Raw genomic sequence first — 22,760 nt, 5'->3', positions numbered from 1 at the left:
CAGTACACATGTCACCCTGGGAGTTAAGCTCTTACATCCGAAAGCTGTTATACCGCTCCGTCATACGATTGATGCTGCTGGTTTTGATCTTGTAGCCCTCTTTGACACTCTTTGTGCGTCCCGAGTGGTGACAAAATTTCCAGCCGGGTTTGCTTTATCTCTCCCAGCTGGCCATTATGCTCAGATTGTGGCCCGTTCCAGTTGGGCTCTTCGTGGCTTACTTCCTGTGGGAGGTGTCATTGACAGAGATTATCAGGGGGAGGTCATAGTCCTTCTGATGAATCACACTGAGGAGGATGTAATGGTGCAGGCTGGGGATAGGATAGCACAATTGTTGATAATTCCTGTCAATTCCTCCTCTTTTACTCAAATTTCTGATTTTGTGGGAGTCACTGAGCGAGGTACACAGGGGTTTGGATCTACTGGGAGGGGTGTGGGTGGTCGGGTATGGCATCAAGACCCTGCACACCCAGGTCCTCCTCAACCTGCTGAAATTATAGCCCGAGGGGAGGACAATACTGTTACAGTAGTTCAGCCAGGACAACAGAGTTGGACGAATGTTCCTGCTGATCATTGTTATTTAAGGGAATAGGATTTATACGTGTTTCTCTATTTCTTTTTCTTTCAGGGCATACTGTTTCTCTGTTTGGGTTGGTAACTCGATGCCCGTACTCCCGGCGAGCGGGTGCTGGGAGTGACCTCGCGTGTCCACTATTGGTGGAGCAACAAAAATAACTCAACCTTACAGCAAGATAATTATACATGTCATACTGCATGTCCGGTATTGAACGTAACTGCTTCCCAAGCTGTGTTTCATAAAACTGAACAGCGCTTTGTAGTCGTTTCATCCAGTTTTGTGAATGTGACTATCCATAATGCTACGTCCTGGGTTATGTGCATCCAGCCTATGGGATTCCGGGACCAGATATGGAGACTATGGAATCGGACACGCAAAATGCAGTTCCTCCAAACTTGTAACAGCTCTATAGTAAATATTACTTTGAATCGAACTGCTGAATGGATTTTCACTAATGCTACACCAATTGCAAACCGTTTTACACCCTGGATGGACTTCTTGCATGTGTTGCTTGCTGTTAGTAATATGACTAATCCTGCTCCACTGTCACGCATTCCCACTACATGCAAAAATATGTCTATGCAGTATAGAAAGACAGTATTAACTTACAATGTTACATTTCCACACTTGCCTCGCTGTACTAGGATACGGCGAGCATGGTATGATACTATTTTGGGGGGTGCGGGAACTGGACTGGGAATTCTGAATACTGTAGATACAGATACTCTGTTTAGTAAACTACACTATCTAGGTAAGGACTTGCATACTGAACTGAATATTTTAGCCAATTGGTTACCTGCCATTCCAGGAACAGGACAATTAATGGTGCCTGCGATAGCAGACATTAATAATTTATTAGCCCAAACTTTTAAGTTTGAAAATTATACTGACATTACTTTGACAAAAGCATTGAATTATACTTGGTGTTCATTACAGACGTTGTACGCTTTGCATCAGCGGGATAGAGTCCAGATGGCTCTACAATTGGGGATGCATACCCAGTTGCAGACCCTTTTCGCTGGATATATTCCGGTTGATGAGTGGTTGTTCCCACATTCAGAGAGTACAGTCTGTACTGATCGATTCTGTACAGGGGTTTTATCTTCATATAAGATTTTCCATACTCATATAGTATGTAAGTATTATATATCTCCAGTATTAGTGAATGTTTCTGGTATCGTAACCTTATGGGCCCCGCATATGAATGGGGAGTATATAACTGTATATAATGAGACATATAAATTGGATATGTGTAATGAGCAGGGAAATCGCATGATTTGTCCTTTCCAGCCACCACAATTTGAACCTTGCTTATCCCCACGTTTTGGGGAATGCACATTTACTGTTTTCCCTGCCAACTATGAGTTCTTTGTAGAAATTAGTCCGCGGACATTATGTATTTCCACTGCTAATTTCACAACTTTGTCAAATAATACCTTCCTGACCGATCTGTCAGGAGTCAGTTCCTGTTTTACTAGTATATCAGTATTTTGGTGGAAAGGACAAAAGTATGTATTATATCCGGATTTATTTAATTCTGCTTTCATACAGTACAATTATACCTTCTTTACGGAGCCAATTTTAGCTGTAAATTATAGTAAGTTGACCCACATGTTGCATATATCCTCTCTTATTAATGAGTATATTCAAGGTGTGAATCACACCTTAAGAGTCATGCAAGTAGATGCTCAATTTGACAATCACACTGTTCGTATAGTGGCGGAAATATTCGAAGTAAATTACATCATAATTGGTGGGATCCATTATTGGGACATTCTCCTAGTGCAGATGCTTTCCTAAAATGGATCACTCATCCTTTACTTGTAGTACTATTAGTTAGCATCCTGCTAGTGATTTGGAATTGTATTTTGACTTGTAAAATTTGGAAACGACCTACGGTGGTCCATAATACTATGTATACTTCTGTCTCCTCATAAGCAGAGAATATCAAGGGGTGGAATGTAATACATGGGATTGAAGGTCAGCTGGGGATGGAATGAGTGGAATGTTTTGGCTGTAATTATGTGTTGATATTCTCTGTTATGGGAAACAGGCTAGTTGTTTAAGGGATGCCAGCACCTTTGGGAAAGGCACCTTCAACCTGTGCAGGTCTGGGGGAGTTATTCTCTGTTATGGTGGTTGTTTAAGGGATGCCAGCACCTCTGGGAAAGGCACCTTCAACCTGTGCAGGTCTGGGGGAGTTATTCTCTGTTATGGTGGTTGTTTAAGGGATGCCAGCACATCTGGGAAAGGCACCTTCAACCTGTGCAAGTCTGGGGGAGTTATTTTCTGTTATGGGAAACAGGCTGGTTGTTTAAGGGATGCCAGCTTGTGCAAGTCTGGGAAAGGCACCTCTGTTTCACACTATAAAAGAGGGTGGAGCACTGACCTTCTTGAGAAGCCTGCCTGAACTTAAGGGACGCCTGGTTCAGTGATGGTCCCTGCAATCTCTGAGGAAGAGCTAGTGCTTCCCTGGTGGTCTTCCCAGATGCTGACTGAATTGCGGGTGCTGTAAGTATCTTGGTGTATGTGTTCACATATGTATCACCAATAAAAGCGATATACCGCATATTGTGTCTGGTGGCTTTTGTGTTGTCATAAGCACAGCGCCCCCTAGTGTTACACCAAGTTCCAGGGTCATCCTCCCCTCCCTCCGAGTTCTAGGGTCCCTTCCAGTTTCAGGGTCCCCCCCACCCTCCCTCAGGGTTTCAAGGTCCCCACCCTCCCAGTTCCAGGGTCACCTTTCCTCCATCCCTCCCAGTTCCATAGTCCCCCTCCCAGTTCAAGGGTCGCTCCCCCTCCCTCCCTGTTTCACGGTCCTGTTCCCTACCTTCCTCCCTCCCTCTGAGGTGCTTGGTGGGGGGGGGGGGGTTGCTATTTGCTGTCAACCTAAGGAGACACTGCTTCTGGCGTCCAGCAGCTAAGTCCTGTCGTGACCCACAGGCAGCTTGAGGTCCCTCATACTGTTTCAGTGACACACATTGACAGGCAACAGCGGGGCTGACGCAGCCATGGGCACCCTGGATAAACTTTGTATTGTTGAGAAATGATGTGAAAATACAGAGTTTAAATTTGCTGTTTCTACCAGGTAGAATAATTTTTAAAGCTGTTTTAGTGATATTTAATTTAGATTTCATGATATTCATATGTACAGATGGGTAGCTTTCAAATAAATTAAAAAGGTGTGCAGTAAGAAACCAAAAACAAAAACCTTTTGTCCTTTACCTGTTAAGGCGCAGTTTATCCAGTAGAAACAGCTTTAGACGTGTTTCAGATGTAAGAAGAAAAAAAAAAACGACAATGTGGATCAGCAGCTCCTAGGTGTGCTTGGTTTTGAGTGTATGGAAATGACGGCTGTGTTGGGGAGTGGAAACAGAGATTAACCAATAGGCTTCCTTGCTTACAGTGTAGTTGATTGGGTCACTTCCACTCGTGTGTAGCAGAGGCGTATCTGAGGTTCGGCGGTAGGGGGGGCAGGGGCTAGAGTGAGGGGGCACATTATAGCCCCCCCTACCGCCGTCAACCCCCCCTACCGCTGTTAACACTCCCTCCCTCCCCCACCTACCGCCGTCACCTACCCCGAGGTCCGCTTCCTCCGGCTTTTTAAAATATTGCTTCAGCTGGCGGGGGGGCCCCAACCCCCCGCCAGCCCAGCCGCAATCTTTAACTTTTTCATCCTTGTCGTGCAGCGCGCTGTGAAAGCTGCATGCATCTTTAGATCCAGTTGGATGGAGTCTGATGTCGCAGCACGTTGTAACGTCAACGTGCTGCGACGTCAGACTCCATCCAACTGGAACTAAAGATGCATGCAGCTTTCACAGCGTGCTGCACGACGAGGATGAAAAAGTTAATGATCGCGGCTGGGCTGGCGGGGGGTTGGGGTCCCCCGCCAGCTGAAGCAATATTTTAAAAAGCCGGAGGAAGCGGACCTCAGGGTAGGTGATGGCAGTAGGCGGGGGAGGGAGGGAGGGTTAACGGCGCTAGGGGGGTCCGGGGCAAAATCTGCGGGGGCCCAGGCCCCTGTGGCCCCACGCAGATACGCCCCTGGTGTGTAGTAATCGTCCTGCTGCATGGCCAGAGTCAGAGAGGAGAGGGGGTGTGGCGGAACGGTGAGCAAGCGGCTGCGGGAGGGTGGGTGAGGGGGACTGTGGGCGGGGGGACGGGGTGCAGCAGCGATTTTGTTTGGTTTTGAGTGTATGGGAATGATGGCTACGTTGGGGAATGGAAACAGAGATTAACCAATGGGCTTCCTTGATTTGTTGAGTGCCTGTGCTCCATCTTAACGTCATCACGTTTGACGTGAGGGCGGGGCAGACACTCATGGGATCTACACAACTACAAATTTAGAACGTTGAAATGTTGGAGGCTTCATTAGAACGTTGGGGTTGTGAATTATGTCTGGATGGGGCATGGCTGAGGGCGGGTCTATGAGTGAGAGTGAGTGGTGCTGACAGCCTAGCCTACCAACAGTACAGGGCTTCAGTGTTTCCCTGCCACAGAGTGAGCTTCAGAACGTTGGAGGTGAGAATTATTTATACAGATTAAAAAGCAGCCTTTTGAAAATCCAGATACATGATATCAACCGGCTCCCCTTTGTCCACGTTTGTTTACTCCTTCAAAGAATTGAAGTAAATTGGTGAGGCAAGATTTCCCCACACAAAAGCCGTGCTGACTTGGTCTCATTAATCCATGTCCTCGGATGTGCTCTGTAATTTTGTTTTTGATAATAGCCTCTAACATTTTGCCCGGCACCGACGTCAGACTCACCGGTCTATAATTTCCCGGATCTCCCCTGGAACCTTTTTTAAAAATCGGCATTACATTGGCCACCCTCCAATCTTCCGGTACCACGCTCGATTTTAAGGATAAATTGCATATCACTAACAGTAGCTCTGCAAGCTCATTTTTCAGTTCTATCAGTACCATCCGGTCCAGGAGATTTGCTACTCTTCAGTTTGCTGAACTGCCCCGTTACGTCCTCCAGGTTTACCGTGAAGTCAGTAAGTTTCTCCGACTCGTCCGCTTGAAATACCATTTCCGACACCGGTATCCCACCCAAATCTTCCTCGGTGAAGACTGAAGCAAAGAATTCATTCAATCTCTCCGCTACGTCTTTATTTTCCTTAATTGCCCCTTTTACCCCTCTGTCATCCAGCGGCCCAACCGATTCTTTTGCTTCCTGCTTTTAATATACCGAAAAAAATTTTGCTATGTTTTTTTGCCTCTAATGCTATCTTTTATTCGTAATCCCTCTTGGCCTTCTTTATCTGCGCCTTGCATTTGCTTTGACACTCCTTATGCTGCTTCTTGTTATTGTCAGACAGGTCCTTCTTCCATTTTCTGAAGGCGTTTCTTTTAGCCCTAATAGCTTCCTTCGCCTCACTTTTCAACCATGCCGGCTGTCTTTTGGACTTCCGTCTTTCTTTTCTAATTCACGGAATATGTTTGGCCTGGGCCTCCAAGATGGTATTTTTGAACAGCGTCCATACCTCTTGTACAGTTTTTACCCTCTCATTTGCCCCCCTAAGTTTTTTTTTAACCGTTCTTCTCATTTTATCAAAGTCTCCTTTTTTTAAAGTTAAACGCTAACGTATTTGACTTCCTGTGTATAGTTACTTCAAGGTTGATATTATGATTACTGTTATCAAGCAGCCCCAGTACCATAACGTCCCTCACTAGATCATGCGCTCCACTAAGGATCAAGTCTAGAATTTTTCCTTCTCTCATCGGCTCCTGCACCAGCTGCTCCATAAAGCTGTCCTTGATTTCATCAAGGAATTGTACCTCTCTAGCATGTCCCGATGTTACATTTACCCAGTCTTTATTTGAATAATTGAAGTCACCCATTATTATCACATTGCCCATTTTGTTTGCGTCTCTGATTTCTTTTATTATTTCTGCGTCTACCTGCTCATCCTGGCGAGGCGGACGGTAGTACACTCCTATCACCGTCCGTTTCCCTTTTATACATGGAATTTCAACCCACAATGATTCAAAGGTGTGATTTGTGTCCTGCTGAATTTGTAATCTTTCTGAGTCAAGGTTCTCTTTAATATACAATGCTACCCCTCCACCAGTCCGGTCCACCCTATCACTATGATATACTTTGTACCCCGGTATGACAGTGTCCCACTGGTTATCCTCATTCCACCAGGTCTCAGTAATGCCTATTATATCCAGTTTTTCATTTAGTGCAATATATTCCAACTCTCTCATCTTATTTATTAGACTCCTAGCATTTGCATATAGACATTTCAGAGTATGTTTGCTGTTCCTATTTGCATGATGCTTAGTACTTGACACTAATGATTTGCCATCTTTTGTCTGATCTTTGGTTGTATTTAAGGGCACCTGACCTACCACGGTCTGTTGTGCAACCTCACTATCCAGAAACCCTATCTTCCCTGTTTGTGAAGTATCCTTGCAAGATACCTTATCCCGAACAATGCGCTTTTGAGCGACTGTCAGCCTTCCCCCCTTTTCTAGTTTAAAAGCTGCTCTATCTCCTTTTTAAATGCCGATGCCAGCAGCCTGGTCCCACCCTGGTTAAGGTGGAGCCCATCCTTTCGGAATAGGCTCCCCTTCCCAGAATGTTGCCCAGTTCCTAACAAATCTAAAACCCTCATCGCTGCACCATCGTCTCATCCACGCATTAAGACTCTGGAGCTCTGCCTGTCACTTGGGCCCTGCGCGTGGAACAGGTAGCATTTCAGAAAATGCTACCCTAGAGGATCTGGATTTGAGCTTTCTACTTTAGAGCCTAAATTTGGCTTCCAGAACCTCTCTCCCACATTTTCCTACATCATTGGTACCCACATGTACCAAGACAGCCGACTCCTCCCCAGCACTATCTAAAATCCAATCTAGGTGACGCGTGAGGTCAGATTGCATTGCCTGAAACAGTTTACAGTGCTTGTGTCCTTAAGAAAGGAAAGAAGTGCCTTTGGACTACAGATCTTAGTCTTCCAGCAGTACTCTGTAATAGACTTTTCCTGAGCACATGTCCCAGTTCCTATGCCTTATGGGGCTTTTCCTATTGGCCGGCCCTTGTTCCTGTGTATACTGGGTAAGTGACTAGCCTGCTTTTCTCTCCAGTGGGGGTTGAGAGAACTGTCTGCATGCATGCTTTCTCAGAACTGTAAACTGACTTGCTGTACCTTGTTGCATAATCCCCCTTCAAGCTACTGTAAAATAACCAGGTTTTACCATTTAAAAGTATTCACAGCATCTACTCTTTCAGCTTGGTGCTGAGACATCCCAGCTCCCCTTATATACAGGGTGAAGTCATAAAGTACAGACTCCCAGTTCTACAAGGCAGAGACTGTTGTCCAGCACATCTAATTGTAAATTATTTCCTTTTGTTTGAATTTGCATTAAAGAAGATTTTGGTTCAAGAGTTCTGAGACTTTACAGTGATGTTCTATACTCTGGTTAACTGTATGCTAATCTCTTGAGTAGAGAGAGCCTATAAGGAGACAGAGCAGAACAGTAAAACCTTGATCCCTACAGTAGATATCTCAGGGGGCAGTTTGAGAGTTGCAATATCTCAGGGGGCAGTGAAAACTTGAACAATACAGTAAAAAGGCTTAGAGGACATTCTCAAAGTAATTCATGTGTGGCTAACAGAGGATAGTGGAAGCATTGTATTGCAGAAGAATATCTGGTCAGCTAAGCAAACAGAAGTGTGTGTGAATAGACTCCAACAGCTGCTCAGGCTGCATAATTAGCTTGCACAGTGTTAGCAAAAAGATATATAGTTGTGCAAACCCCACCACTGCTATAGTGATGACAAATTATCAATTTGGGCACAGACCTAAGACACACTGCCTGCAAGATATTCACCTTCATTCAGTCTCAAGCAAAAGTATCCACTTGGGGCACACCCCTTCTCCAAGGCACACTCACTGCTCTCAAAGGAAAAAAAAGAAGATTGGGCTGAATTCAAAGACAGTAAGGAATGTGAGGTCACTGAACCGAGTGTACAAGTAATACAGGCCAAATTACAGTGCAATTTAGATGCAGCACAAGCCAGCCATAGTAATGAGAACACATAGGCCTACAAGAAAAGCAAGACAGGAGTATGAAACAGAAGTGCGTAAGTACCTGCTTGTCCTGGAAAGACTCTGGCACAAAGTAGCACAGAAGATAGGTGAGGTATCAGAAAGAGGCCAGACTGAGAGCCACTATGTTTGGTGGGCTACTCAATGAGCATTGGGGAGGAATAGATAATGCCCTGTTTAGTATGCATTTGCATGCTCATTGTGTTCAGAGCTGGCAAGCACGTTGTTACATGCACTCGCCAGCTCTGATCATCGGGCGGGAGCAAACGCAGGCGCTAGTACAACACTACTGGCCTCTAGCTCCCATGTTTGCTTCTGATCATCAGTGCCTCAGTTCTTGGGCTAGTGATGGCTCTTCTGTTCTGTATTGGATTTGTAATGTTAATATTATCATTTGGTCTATTCTTATATCTTGTCTGACATTGGTCACTGAATCTTCTAATGCGAAAATTATCTTTATTCTGCCATGGGTATACTATACCCTGTTTATTAACCTGTTTATCTCTTTTAAATTTCTCAAATTCTTTCATCTTAAGATCTTTTTAAAAATCCTTCTACATTTTTCTTGCATTCTTTATGTAGTACATCAAAACGTGTCATTATCATGTAATAATTCTAAATCACGCTTTACCTTTTCTTCTTTACTTTTTGCTGTTTTAATTATTAAGATCGTTAGATCAACTGAGCATTTGTTCAGGATCACTTCCTATTGTTTCATAAATACTGTGTCATCTGAAAACATCTTTGGTTGTTTAGCAATCTTTAGTCCCTTTGGTATTCTGTTATACATACAATAATCCAGAAGACTGGAAGCATGTAGTTCTGTCCTTAGTAGTTTCTTACTCAAGGGATAATACAAATTGGGGCAATTTACAATACTAAAAAATAATAATCACAAGTAATACCAATGATGGTAAACAGAAGGAGGGAAAAGAGAAAGGAAGATGGAGAAATGCAGGAGCGTTTGTCTCAGTCCTCATCCCTCTTCCCTCACCCCTGAGTCCCTGACCGAATGTGAGTTAGAAAACCCAAGACTTAATATGGCCTTCTTAAAACTTTGAAACAGACTTCCTGATAGATGTAAAGAAAATGGGAGTTCCAGAAGGAGGGACATAGGTAAGAAAAAGCAGATTTACGGGTGATATTCAAGCATAGCAGCAAGAGTGGAATATGGCAGGCCAAGAGTGAAGGAAACAAACAAACAGTGGCAATAATCAGCCGCTAGCTCTATAACTTACTTCTGTTTCTGCTGATACTTAATAGCAGTTTAACCTTATGGGGAATTTCTTAAAATTTTTTTCCACAGGTAAACCTTGCTTTACCCGCACAAAGAGGTTTAATAAAATTACTTCCTGGTATATGCTCATAGAAGGCACACATGTTTTTGTATCACTCATGTGGAGGTGTTCCTGGGAGTGTAGTTAAGGCAGATTGCAAAGCATGAGCGTAGTTTATAAAATACGCACATAAGGCGAAGGGGTATGGTTGTGATTTATTTGACTTACTATGCCGCCCTTTGTTACAACAGCAGAATGGTTTACAAACTTAATATAAATAAAACATATTCATAGGAGGAAGGGAACACCAATATCAGCTAGAACAGGTGAAGCAAAGTCAAATCAAATCAATTCTTGAATACCGCTAATATCCCTTTTCCAGGGTTCAGTGCGGTTTACATTCTAGGTGAGACAAAAGCCGATAATGTTAGTGTGAGGTATGAGAACAATTAGAGACCACTGGTGTAATGCATGAGACCAAAAACATACTAGGAGGTAGAAGTCAATGGAAGTCAAGAAAGAAATACACTATAGCTTACTATATTGCACTGTCTGACCCTGGGCTCCAATCCAAGAGTGTAAGGGAGAGCCATGCCAAATTAAGAGGAGTAAGCCTGCTCAAAAAGATAAGGTTGTTTTAAATCTTGGGGAAAAGGTTTCAATACGTAGGTACAAGGGCATAACATTCCAAAATGTTGGGGCAAGAAAGAAAAAAGCACATTGATGAGTGAATTCTAAATAGGCAGACCGTCCTGGGGGAAGATAGAGTCGACCAACAGGCAACGCTCGCAACAATCTCAGCAGAGTATAGATAGTGATGAGAGATGCTAGGTATGAGGAAGTGCCTAGGTGAAGCACCTTATGGGCCAAGTATGTAAGTGCTACTTGCATCGGCGCTGACTGCAAGTAATCCTATGGTATGGTAAAGAACTTTTCTGTGCATGCTAGGTCCACCCCCAATACTTACCTCACAGCCTTCACACTCATCATGCATTACCTTTTGCTGTTAAAATCTGGTTAGTGCAAAACCTTACTACCCTTAAGTAAAAGGGCCTGATATAGGCACCTACTTGCATTTCCTACCTAGTCACCTAGTTCTAAAATTATGTTATAGTTATGAATGTGTACATGGCTATCCAGCATGGCACATACATATAGCTGCTGTTGAATATTCATATAAAAAAAAATAATATATATATATATATATGGAGTACCTATGCTCTACATGTACAGAGACATCACTATACTTACTACCAGGACTTTGTTTGAGGGGGTACTTGAGGGTACTGAGTACCGGCACCCATGGACCCCAAGTTTTTATGAAAGAGCTCAGGCTCTACACACCAATTCTGCGTTGTCATAGATTCTGTGACTGGTTGCAGGGGGCTTGGCTATTGTGGGGTGGGTCCCTCAGTGATCACCCCACCCCTGAAGGGTGGCCTGGCATTTGAGTACTGGCACCTTTTTTGCTAGAAATAACACACTGCTTACTACTGTATATTCTTCCTCCATCTCATTTCTTTTCACTCTGACAATCCTTGTATGTGGGGGTGGAGAAGGGCTGGGGTTGGTATATTGTAAATATATGACTTGCAAGTCTGGCCTTTGATTTATTTGGAAGGTTGTGCTAGTATTGATGGGGCCTTTTACTAAGGCATGTAGGCACCTAAGCATGTCCAACGCATGTCTATTTGGAACTACTGCCTGGCTGCCGCGTGCCCTGGGTGGTAATTTCATTTTTTACGTGCGTCCGATACGTGCAGAAGAAAATATTTTTTATTTTCTACTGCGTAGTGCTAACCAGGCGGTAATCGGCAGTGTACGCGTGCTGACGATAACCGCCCAGTTAACATGTGAGACCTTACCGCTAAGTCAACAGGTGGCAGTAAGGTCTTAGGCCCAAAATGGACGCGTGCCAATTTTTATTTTGCCGCATGACCATTTTCGGCCCCTCCAAAAAGACCTTTTTAGCAGGTGCGCTGAAAAATGGACCTGCACACGTCCAATACATGCATCTACAACAGCGCAGGCCATTTTTCAGTGCACCTTAGTAAAAGGACCCTTGAGTTTTGTAATGTTGCTGCATGTTCTTTAATAAAGATTGAATGATTTAAAATAAAAAGCGTGATAAGTGCAAAGCCAGTGCAGTAGATGCAGGGGGCATGCCCAGAATCTGCCTTCAGTTACTGTATAGGGCAGACACCTACCACAGAGACATCATGCTACATGCCTTGGTCGATAGCATAGCCACACCCATATTATCAGCCAATGTATATAACACGAGGCCAGCCCAAAATAAAACAATTACATGATCTGCCACGGTGACGCAACATGCACCCTCCCCCTGAACACCCCCAACAGCAATCAGAACCCCAACAATCACCCCACCCCAATCTAGCACTGCTCCAATAACTCCCTCTCACCCTGATCAAGCATCCCTTCTGATTATAACCCCCTCAAGATCTGATCCTCCCTCCCCCAGGATGATTCCTCTCCCATTTGACCCCCCCCCCCCCACTCTGTAACTGTCTGATTCAAGACCCCCCCATAGGAAAGTTCCATTCCCATAGGCAATTCTCCCCCCCCCCCCCCCCCGACATTCACACATTCCCTGGTATTCTAGTGTACAGGGCAGGAGTGGTCACTCTCCACACCTACCACAGCCGAGTCACTCCGCAAAATTTCCTGCAGCCTGAATACTGTCATCCTAATGGGATGCTGTGAAATCTTCAGCACTACAGGATTGATCCTGATCCAACTTCAGTGCAGTCAGGTATTTCACAGCCAAATAAATCAGCAAGAAATGGTTACATGGCTTCTAGCATACAAGATCCTATAGAGACGTAGGTGAAGCATGTGCATCCATGAGCCATGAGGTAATTAATTATATTTGGTCATGCCAGCCCTTTCATTTCCTAAGTGAAGACCATCCCCAGAACTTACCACTTCTTGGGTTGATGTAAAATATACGGGGGCTATGTTCATCTACTATGCTGAACTCAACATTGTTGAACTTGTAGTCCCGGTCTGTGGCATTCACTTGCCCGATGACTGACATGAGGGGCGTGTTCTCATCGACATTAAAGCTCTGTATTCCTGGATTACACTGGGGATAGTACTGGTTCACGGGAGTGACCGTGACAAACACCGGAATGACAGCTGGGTTAGGAGAAAATAAAAGACAGTTATTGCACAATAAGTAACTGAGATGGGGATTGCAAAAAACCATCTGGGAGGACAGGAGAATGTTTTGAGAATGCAAACAAAGATACGAGATAATGCAAATTCAGAGGCAATTTTCAATAGCCTCCCTCTGGACACCTTTCCCCTACCCTTTCCAGCCAGTACCCGTGTTTCCTCTCTCCCTCCAGCCCTATGTTGCAGTAGCAGCACCAGCAACAGAAGAAAAACAAGCGCGGAGCCGCAGCAGCCTTCAGGCTTGGCTGTTGGCTCTGTTATCCTCTGCCCCCGCTGACGTCAATTTCCCGTTCTGGGAGTCTCCTGCTGAATGTGGGAGACTTGGCAGGTCTGCAGTATCTTGTTTCCAACAGTGGGCAAGCCAGACCAGAAGTACCTGGCAGAAACCCAAATCGTGGTAACACTCCATCCTACAAATCCCAGGGCAAGCAGTTGCTTTCCCATGTCTGTCTCAATAGCAAACTATGGACTTTTCCTCCAGGAACTTGTCCAAATCTTTTTTAAACCCACATACGCAAACTGCTGTTACCATATCCTCCGGCAAAGATTCCAGAGCTTAACTATTTGTTGAGTGAAAAAATATTTACTCCTATTTGTTTTAAACGTATTTCCATGTGATTTTCTTGATTGTCCCCTAGTCTTTGAAGTAAAAATTCAATTTACTTCTACTCGTTCTACATCACTCAGGACTTTGTAGGCCTCAGTCATCTCTCCCCTCATCCATCTCTTTTCCAACCTGAAAAGCCCTAACCTCTTTAGCCTTTCCTCATATGAGAGGAGTTCCATCCCCTTTATCATTTTGGTCACTCTTCTTTGAACCTTTTCTAATTCCGCTATATCTTTTTTGAGATACGGTGACCAGAACTGATTGTAATACTCAAGGTGTAGTCGTACTATGGAGCAATACAAAGGCATTATAGTATATTTGGTCTTATTCACAATCCTTTCCTAATAATTCCTAGCATCCAGTTTGCTTTTTTTGGCCACTACTGCCACACACTGAGCAGATTTCAGCGTATTATCTACAATGACACCCCTTGAAGCTTTGGGGCCCAGTTTGCCCCCCCCCCCCAATGCCAGCCCTGGGTAAATGTGAAAACTAAAAGTGTCCAAAGCAGTAGGAGGAGGCGTAGCCAGGCTCTGACTCTAGTTTTTTGGCCCAGAATTTACTACGTTAAACTTTGCTATGGAAGTTAAGTGGTGATTGGGTGTTTCTCTGCTACTAAGCTTATTATCAGTCTCTTGGTGGGAAGGGGTTTTTGCAGAACACAAAATATTTAAACATTGCCATTAAGCTGCTTTATTCTGCTACTAGATATGGCCATTAACAGTGAAGTGGACTGCAGATAGAACAACAAGGAGGAGCCAAAAATCGGAGGAAGAAAATGTTACTGAAAGACCTGACACAGCCCACGTTTCAGCAAGTGCCTGCTTCAGATATCAAAATTGTTCATCATGCCAATACAGCGCTTCCTATGTAAATTTGACAGTCACAGTATTAGAAATGCGCAGTGTCATAGTAAAATGCCAACAAAGTAAACTCATTTCACTATCACACTGCGCATGCTGTGTAGGGTTACCTTATGGTTCCAGAAAAAGGAGGACGGATTGAGCCAGCTGGGTTTTACTTCCATTGCTTTCAATAGAAGTATTTTTTTTTTTGCTACATTTGTACCCCGTGCTTTCCCACTCATGGCAGGCTCAATGTGGCTTACATGGGGCAATGGAGGGTTAAGTGACTTGCCCAGAGTCACAAGGAGCTGCCTCTGCCTGAAGTGGGAATTGAACTCAGTTCCTCAGGACCAAAGTCCACCACCCTAACCACTAGGCTACTCCTCCACTCCACTCCTCCACTCCACTGGGAACACCCAGCAAACACAGAAGTAATTGAGCCAGCCGGGTTTTACTTCCATTGCTTGAAGTAAAACCCGGCTGGCTCAATCCGTCCTCCTTTTTCTGGAGCCATATGGTAACCCTAATGCTGTGACTGTCAATTTTACATAGGAAGCACCATATTGCTGCGACAAACAATTTTGAGCCCTGACACAGGTACTTACCGAAACACAGGCCGTGTCGGGTCCTTTGATAAAACTTACTTTCTTTAATTGTTGGCTCCGCCTTGTTGTTCCATCTGCAGCCCTCTTCACTGCTATTGCTCCATCTTTGGTTTGTGTTGCTATTTACCTCTGGTCTGCTCTGACTAGATATGACCATGTGACTCCCCACTTGTTGTGAAGCCCTGGCTCCAGGGGTGGAATGAGAGTGGTCCGGGCCCCTGGGCACTGAGGGTGGTCTGGGCCCCCCCCCCCATGCCACTGCCCGAAACCCCATACTGCCACGCTGCTGCTCTCTACCACTGCAGCCGATGCCCCACTGCCCCGGTCCTAATTGAAGGGCACTGGTGGTCTAGTGGTCTCTGCGGAGGGAAGCATATTTTTTCCTTCCCACTGCCTTCCATTATTCCCCTGCCTGCCAGCACCGCTGTGTTTTCAAAATGGTGGGCAAGATATCCTGCGTCTCGACAGTCTTGCGAGACTTCCACAGGGAGTCTCGGCTGCCATTTTTAACATATGGCGGTGCCAGACAGGGAGAATAGCGGCAGCACAATGGGCAGGAAAGAACATGTCCCCCCCCCCCCCCCCCCACAGAGGCCAATAGATCACCAGCAGCGCGCCTTTAAATGTAGGACCGGTTGCTGAATGGTTAGTCTGCCCCTGCCTGGCTCTCATTAGTACCTCAAGTCCTCTTTAAAGTTCTGTTACTCATAACACCTTTTTCATAGGTCTCCCTTCCTAATTGGCAAATCACATGACTCTAATATCCTCAGCCTGGCCCAGAACATCCATTCATGAGAATCTGTACCATCTACCTCCCCTATCACATTCCCATCTTGAATCAATCTGTCACAGTGCTTTCTTTTTTCTTGCTCCAACTCTCTGAGATAATCTGCCAAGTTACCTGTTAATCTGTTTGTGAGCCCTTGAGCCCAGGCCGAGGCCTAGGAATGATCTTGGCCAAGGCCTAGGGTAGACCAAACAGGCACTACGCACAACCCCAGCCACCAAGCCACACACACACAGGACATGCAACTAGCACCACAAGAAAAAGGGAGATAGACCTCATGGCTGAACGGGAACCCACTCATACAGAGTCCAAGCGTGCAGGCCTCATGGCCGAAGAGGAACCGAGTCATACACTGGGAAGGGAGAAAGAACAACGAGGGGTTTCCCAAGGGACTGGAGCACAAGCAACACACACAGCGCAAGCTAGAGACACCAGGGAAAGGGCGACAGACAGAAGCTACTATAGGAATACACAAGGCTGTGCCACACAGCAGTCAAGGCTAAAGGAAGCCACTCAAAGGAATACTCTAGGCTGTACCTTAGAGCATTCAAAGGTAAGGGGAAGCCACCTATAGGAATACACAAGGCTGTGCCACACAACGCACAAGGGTAAAGGGAATCCACACACAAGAATGCACAAGGCTGGCCCCACATCATACAAAGGTAAAGGGAAGCTGCTTATAGGAATACACAAGGCTCTGCCACACAGCGCACAAGGGTTAAGGGAAGCAAACAGAAAAAGTTGTCTTAACATACACAGATCAGACAAAGAGTAATGCTCACCAAAATCAGGAGACAGACTCAGCAAACAAAGGGGAAAAAACAGGCTAAAGGGAAGGCTGCTTCTGGAACAGCAACAGCTGGAAGCAGGGCAAACATGACAGACCAAGGTAAGGCAAACAAAGGAAAACTTAAACAAACGAACAGGAGCAAATACAAGGACAGGGAGGCTGCCGACAGAGGTAGGACTACAGAAGGCAAATACTAAATTCAGCACATAGAGGGTTACACCAAGGAAAGGGAAACTAAACAAACGAACTGGAACGATACAGGGGACAAGCTTACCACAGACCACACTACACCAGCAAGCAGGGAACAGACTCAGGTACAGGGGAGTGAAACAATCATGCTCACGCTGGGAACACCCAGCAAACACAGAAGCTACAAGCTATGAGGAGAGAAGACAAAGTCCAACAAACACACAGTGTGCAACAGCACAGACTGAGAGAAAGTGAAACAGGCTTTTCAGCTGACAGGAATCAAACGCTAAAGCATGGCCTGTAGGGAGAGGTAAGCTTAAATAAATAGATCAGGCTTCTGATGTCTGCTGCTTCAGACGTCAGCTCAACCCCTGACAGGCCAATCAGAAGCGAGTCCCAAACATTCCCCTGCCTGTCTAGCAAAATCATAACATTACCTTTATACTAAATCATCCTATCCTTAATTTCAAAAGGGTTTGAAAACACTTTTTTCCTAGACTAAGACATAATGGGGGGGGGGGGGGGGGTCTTTTACTAAATGGTGGCAAGCTCAATGCAGGCTTACCACTCACTAAACCGGAAGTACCGCTGCAGCAGTCCGGTGGTAGTTCCCACCCCCAGCACGTGCCATTTCTGATGCTACAAAAGTAGAGAGGTGTGGTAGCCGTGTTAGTCCACTCTTAAAGGTTATCAATAGAAATCAAACAAAATAAAACATGGAAAAGAAAATAAGATTATACCTTTTTTATTGGACATAACTTAATACATTTCTTGATTAGCTTTCGAAGGTTGCCCTTCTTCGTCGGATGTGTAGTGTGGTGCTACAAAATCTTTAAATTTTTGTTCCATCGGTGTTTACTCAGCGGTAATTTGGCAGTGCCACGTGCTGCCCAGTTACTGCTGGGTTAGCGCAGGAGCCCTTACCGCCACTTCAATGTGTGACGGTAAGTTGTCCCCCTCAAAATGGCTGTGTGGCAAGTGCTTCACTTACTGAATGGCCATTTTGTGAAAAAATCCAGCCTTTTACCTGCTGCGGTAAAAAGGAGCCTCAGCGTGCATCAAAAACACGCGCTGACACCAGCGCAGGCCCTCTTTTGTCGCAGCTTAGTAAAAGGACCCCTATAATCTGAATTAACCTATTCCATCTTTCGACCCCTTGATTTGATTTGATCAATGTATGACGGATTCTTCTTTTGAATTCTTCAAGAGTCATGTGGTGATGACAATGTCTTAACTTTTGTAATGAAACATACTTCTAATAGTCACACGATCTTTAGCAGTATCAAGAAGAATTGGGATATTCTAAAATTGAACTCTATTTTCAAGGTAATGGATTTTAGAATTGCTTACTCTAGAGGAAAAAAATATTAAAGAGATCATTAGTCCAGCAATGACTATTTCAGAAAGAAGAGATTTAGGGATTAGAGGACATTTCAAATGTGGCAGTTGTGTAGTCTGTGACATCAGGATTCAAAGAAAAGAATTAGTGAATCCTACGGACGACAAAAAATATATTTTCAATCATTTTTCAACGTGTAACACAGACTTTGTCATGTATGCTGTATTTTGTCCATGTTCCAAAGTTTACATCAGCCTAACAACAAGAAGTTTCAAAATCAGGATGATCGAGCATAAATCAAATTTGAAGAGAGAATGTATTAATGAACCAATGGTAATGCATTGCACAGAAGAGGGTCACAAGTTTGAAGACTTACGCTGTTATATGATTGATATAGAATTAGTACATCCATGAGGAGGTTGAAATATTTGCAACAGCGGGAAGTGAAGTGGATCAGCAAATTAGGAACTTTGGAACCAGACGGTCTGAACAGTAGTATTGACTGGAGTGTGTTTTTCTAATCATTATAATCTGATTGTGTATTTCTGATGATATAGACAATGACATAATTTCTGTGTGGGCGTATTGTTTAAATGGAGGCGCCATTTTACAACAAACAGCGCACGCATCAGCTGAAATGTGGCCAAGTCGGTAAAATGTAGATTAAAGCTATAGTATATACTTGGTAATTATTAGAATTCTTTTTCCTTATTTTTAGGTGCATGAGTGTGTTGCAAAATAGCACTGTTTTTGCTATGCTTATAAATAACTCCTGAGGAAGCCCAGTTGGGTTCTTATGACTGAAAAAGATGTGTTTTAGCATTTTATTATTTACACTGAAGAATTTTGAAAAATTGGATAAAGTAAAAAGAAATAAAATGTTGAATGGGGTTTTTAAGGACCAATGAATGATAAAAGGAACCTAAAGTTCTAGAGGACAATAAATCACATGATCTGCATTGAAAAAGGTTGCTGAGGTCCTTTTTTCCACATTTGTTTTGAAATATGATCATCAGTAGTACTGAACGTTAAATTGAAAAATTGATGAAAAATTATTGAAATACATTTGATGCTTTGGTAACCCAGATTCTTATAAGTACTACTACTACTTATCATTTCTATAGCGCTACTGGTATAAGAGGATATTATTTTTATTGATTTGGGTTTGTTTCTTTGTGCGTTGTATTGATTGTCAAGTGGTATTCCCCAGACAAAGCGCCAGACGGCACAAGGAGGGTAACAGCGCTAAGACCTGTTACAGGGAGAAACTTCAGAGGGGGATGTTGGATGGAATGCCGGATGTTATGAAGAAGTCACCCTGAGGGTACGGAGGATCCCTATCCCTAAGACTGACGGTATGAGCAGCCATAATTGAGAGCTGTCTCTGAGCTCTCTCTTAGAGATGAGGCTTTCTGGATGGTTCTGGGGAATGTCCTGACTGAGTCCCGAAGCTCTGACTAAGGGCCAAGATACCCCAAGTTGGGTGAGGTCTCCTCACAACGTTGTTTAATGTACTTTCCTACTGACTGTGTGGGTGGAAAGTCCTTGATCTATAACACTTCCTACTGGAAAGAAGGAGTATTACAAGTGTGTCTCCTACTGAAAAGGGGAGAACATCACAAAGGTTAACTGCCTTACCTAAGGTCACAAGGAGTTGCACTGGGAATTGAATCTAAGTTATGAGGGTCAAAGCCTGCTGCACTAACCATTAGGCTACTCCTCCATTCCGCAAAATATGTAAACATAACACAGTAAACATGTAAAGTGGCGGCAGATAAAGACCTGAACAGTCCTTCCAGTCTGCCCAACAGTCACACTCATTATCAAGTCATGATTAAACTAACAATGAATATGATATAAAATATTTGATCATTGTCTTTCTGTGGCATTTCTGGGACATAGACTGTAGAAATCCACCTGGCCCTGTCCTTAGGTTCCAACTACTAGGGTCACCATACGTCCTCTTTTAAGAGGACATGTCCTTCTTTTGGACTTCTTCAGATATGTCCTCCAGCGTTTTTGATTTATAGGAAAACATCCTTTTTTTTGAAGTGATATGGTCATTTTATGTGCCTATGACCAACACACCTATCCACATAATGAGAGAAACCATCCCTGGCCTATTAGTCTGGACACATGGGGAGTACTAAAGAGAGAGAAGGGCATTGCTGATCTCCTCTCCCTTTCCCTGCTGCTTGAATTTGTCAAAGGAATTTTGTTTGTGCAGCACAACTTTAAGCATATGGCATGCAAAGACTTTCACGTGTATCTTAGAAGCCAGCCAAGCTGTTGAGGGATATCAGCTCTTCTGATAAGTACACGGGTTCAAACTCAAATCCAGAAGTTTTTGAAAAGCAGATTATTGTCTACTGCTGTACAGTAAGTCAGTCACTGTTTTTAAGTGTGTTAATTAACTAAAAGCCATTTGCTACAATGAACTATTTCTTTAGCAAAGGTAGCAACCTTTTTTATTTTTTGTGTACTCTTTTTTGTTTCCACCAATACGGTAACCCTTCCAACTACTGAAGTTGCCATCGAAGCCCACTCTAGCCTATCCAAATCCGTCTCGTTATTTGTGGGACACAGACTATAAAAGTCTGCCCGGCACCATCCTCACGTTCCAAATTACTGGAGTTTCCGTCAAAGCTCTTTCCAGCCTATCCTAAACTGGATTGGTATATGAGACCCAGACCGTACAAACTTGCCCAGCACCAGCCTTAGTTTTTCACAGCCAGAGTTACCATCTAAGCACCACTCGACATGCAAACACACATGCAACCACTTTTTTGGTTTTTTTTTTATACATAGTAACATAGTAGATGACGGCAGAAAAAGACCTACACGGTCCATCCAGTCTGCCCAACAAGACAAACATATGTGTAAACCTTACCTTGATTTGTACCTGCCTTATTCAGGGCACAGACCGTACAAGTCTGCGCAGCAGTACTTCCCGCCTCCCAACCACCAGTCCCGCCTCCCATCACCGGCTCTGGCACAGACGGTATAAGTCTGCCCTCCACTATCCTCGCCTCCCAACCACCAACCCCTCTTCCCCTCACCTGCTCCGCCACCCAATTTTGGCTAAGGTTCTGAGGATCCATTCCTTCTGCACAGGATTCCTTTATGCATATCCCACGCATGTTTGAATTCCGTTACCGTTTTCATGTCCACCTCCTCCCGCGGGAGGGCATTCCAAGCATCCACCACCCTCTCCGTGAAAAAATACTTCCTGACATCTTTCCTGAGGCTGCCCCCCTTCAGGAAAGATGTCAGGAAGTATTTTACCATTATACCATTTGTTTTCTAATTAGAGATCCCTTGTGTTCATCCCATGCCTTTTTGAATTCCGTCACCATTTTTTTCTCCACCACCTCCTTCAGGAGGGTATTCCAAGCATCATCCAGCGCGTTTAGCTGTCTGTGAGTGGCTGAGAGAGACCTGGAGGGGCATAATCAAAAGGGATGGACATCCAAGTAAGTGGAGCTGTGGCCAAGTGGTTACAGCACTGGTCTTGTAATGCAGAGGTGGCCGGTTCAAATCACACTGTTACTACTAAAAAAAGCTCACAGCTTTTTTTAGTAGTAACAGTGTGATTTGAACCGGCCATTAAGGGAAAGTGCCATTAAGGGACCGTTCGGGACGGCCATTAAGGGAAAGTGCACGTCAGAGACCTTTTTAATTTGTATGAAGTCTTTATTGAACATTTCTCAAAACAGTATCACAAAATACAGCCCTCCAGAACAAGTAAGTCATAGGATAACTGATCAGCAAGATCTAAACATCCAGAAGTACCAGTGCACAATGAATGCTGGCCCCTCCCATGGCCAAATGCCTTGGATTTGACCGGGTTTGAGATGGCCGGTTCCAGTTTCCATTATCGCTGAAACACGAAGTCGGCCATCTCAAACCTGGCGATCTATGGTATTTGGCCGGCCTCAACCGTATTATCGAAACAAAAGATAGCCGGCCATCTTTTTCGATAATACAGTTCCGGACAGCTCTTTGCGGTGCCGCCAAAATAGATGGCCGGCCATCTATTTGACCGGCGCCATTCGATTATGCCCCTCAACGTCACACGATATCGCCGGTTAGCAACTAGCAGTCAACCGAGATATTCAGTGAGAGATAACCGGTTATCTCCTGCTGAATATTGTGGTTAGGCGCTAAAATCCTATTTAACCGGCCAGAAGCCGTTCATGGCCGGTGAAATAGTTTTGAATTATCAGGAGAAAGATCTTTTATATTTGGGCTGTTGTCCTAATCACTTTTGATTTGAACTTTTCTGGCTACTAGTGTGTGTTGTACAGTAATACACCCCCTTTCCTCCCCCCCCCCACAATGATCTCAGAGCATTACCTTCACACTACTCTCTGTCATGGCTACACTAAGAACTAATTAATGGACACCCCTCCCCAGCCCCTTTAGGAGAGAAAACATTTTAAGAGAGGATATTTGAAACTTACTGGTTAGTTGGGGGTTACCACTG

This window comes from Microcaecilia unicolor, unplaced genomic scaffold (genome assembly GCF_901765095.1).
Source record: "Microcaecilia unicolor unplaced genomic scaffold, aMicUni1.1, whole genome shotgun sequence".
Classification (NCBI taxonomy): Eukaryota; Metazoa; Chordata; class Amphibia; order Gymnophiona; family Siphonopidae; genus Microcaecilia; species Microcaecilia unicolor.
Note: the sequence above shows the minus strand (reverse complement) of the source record.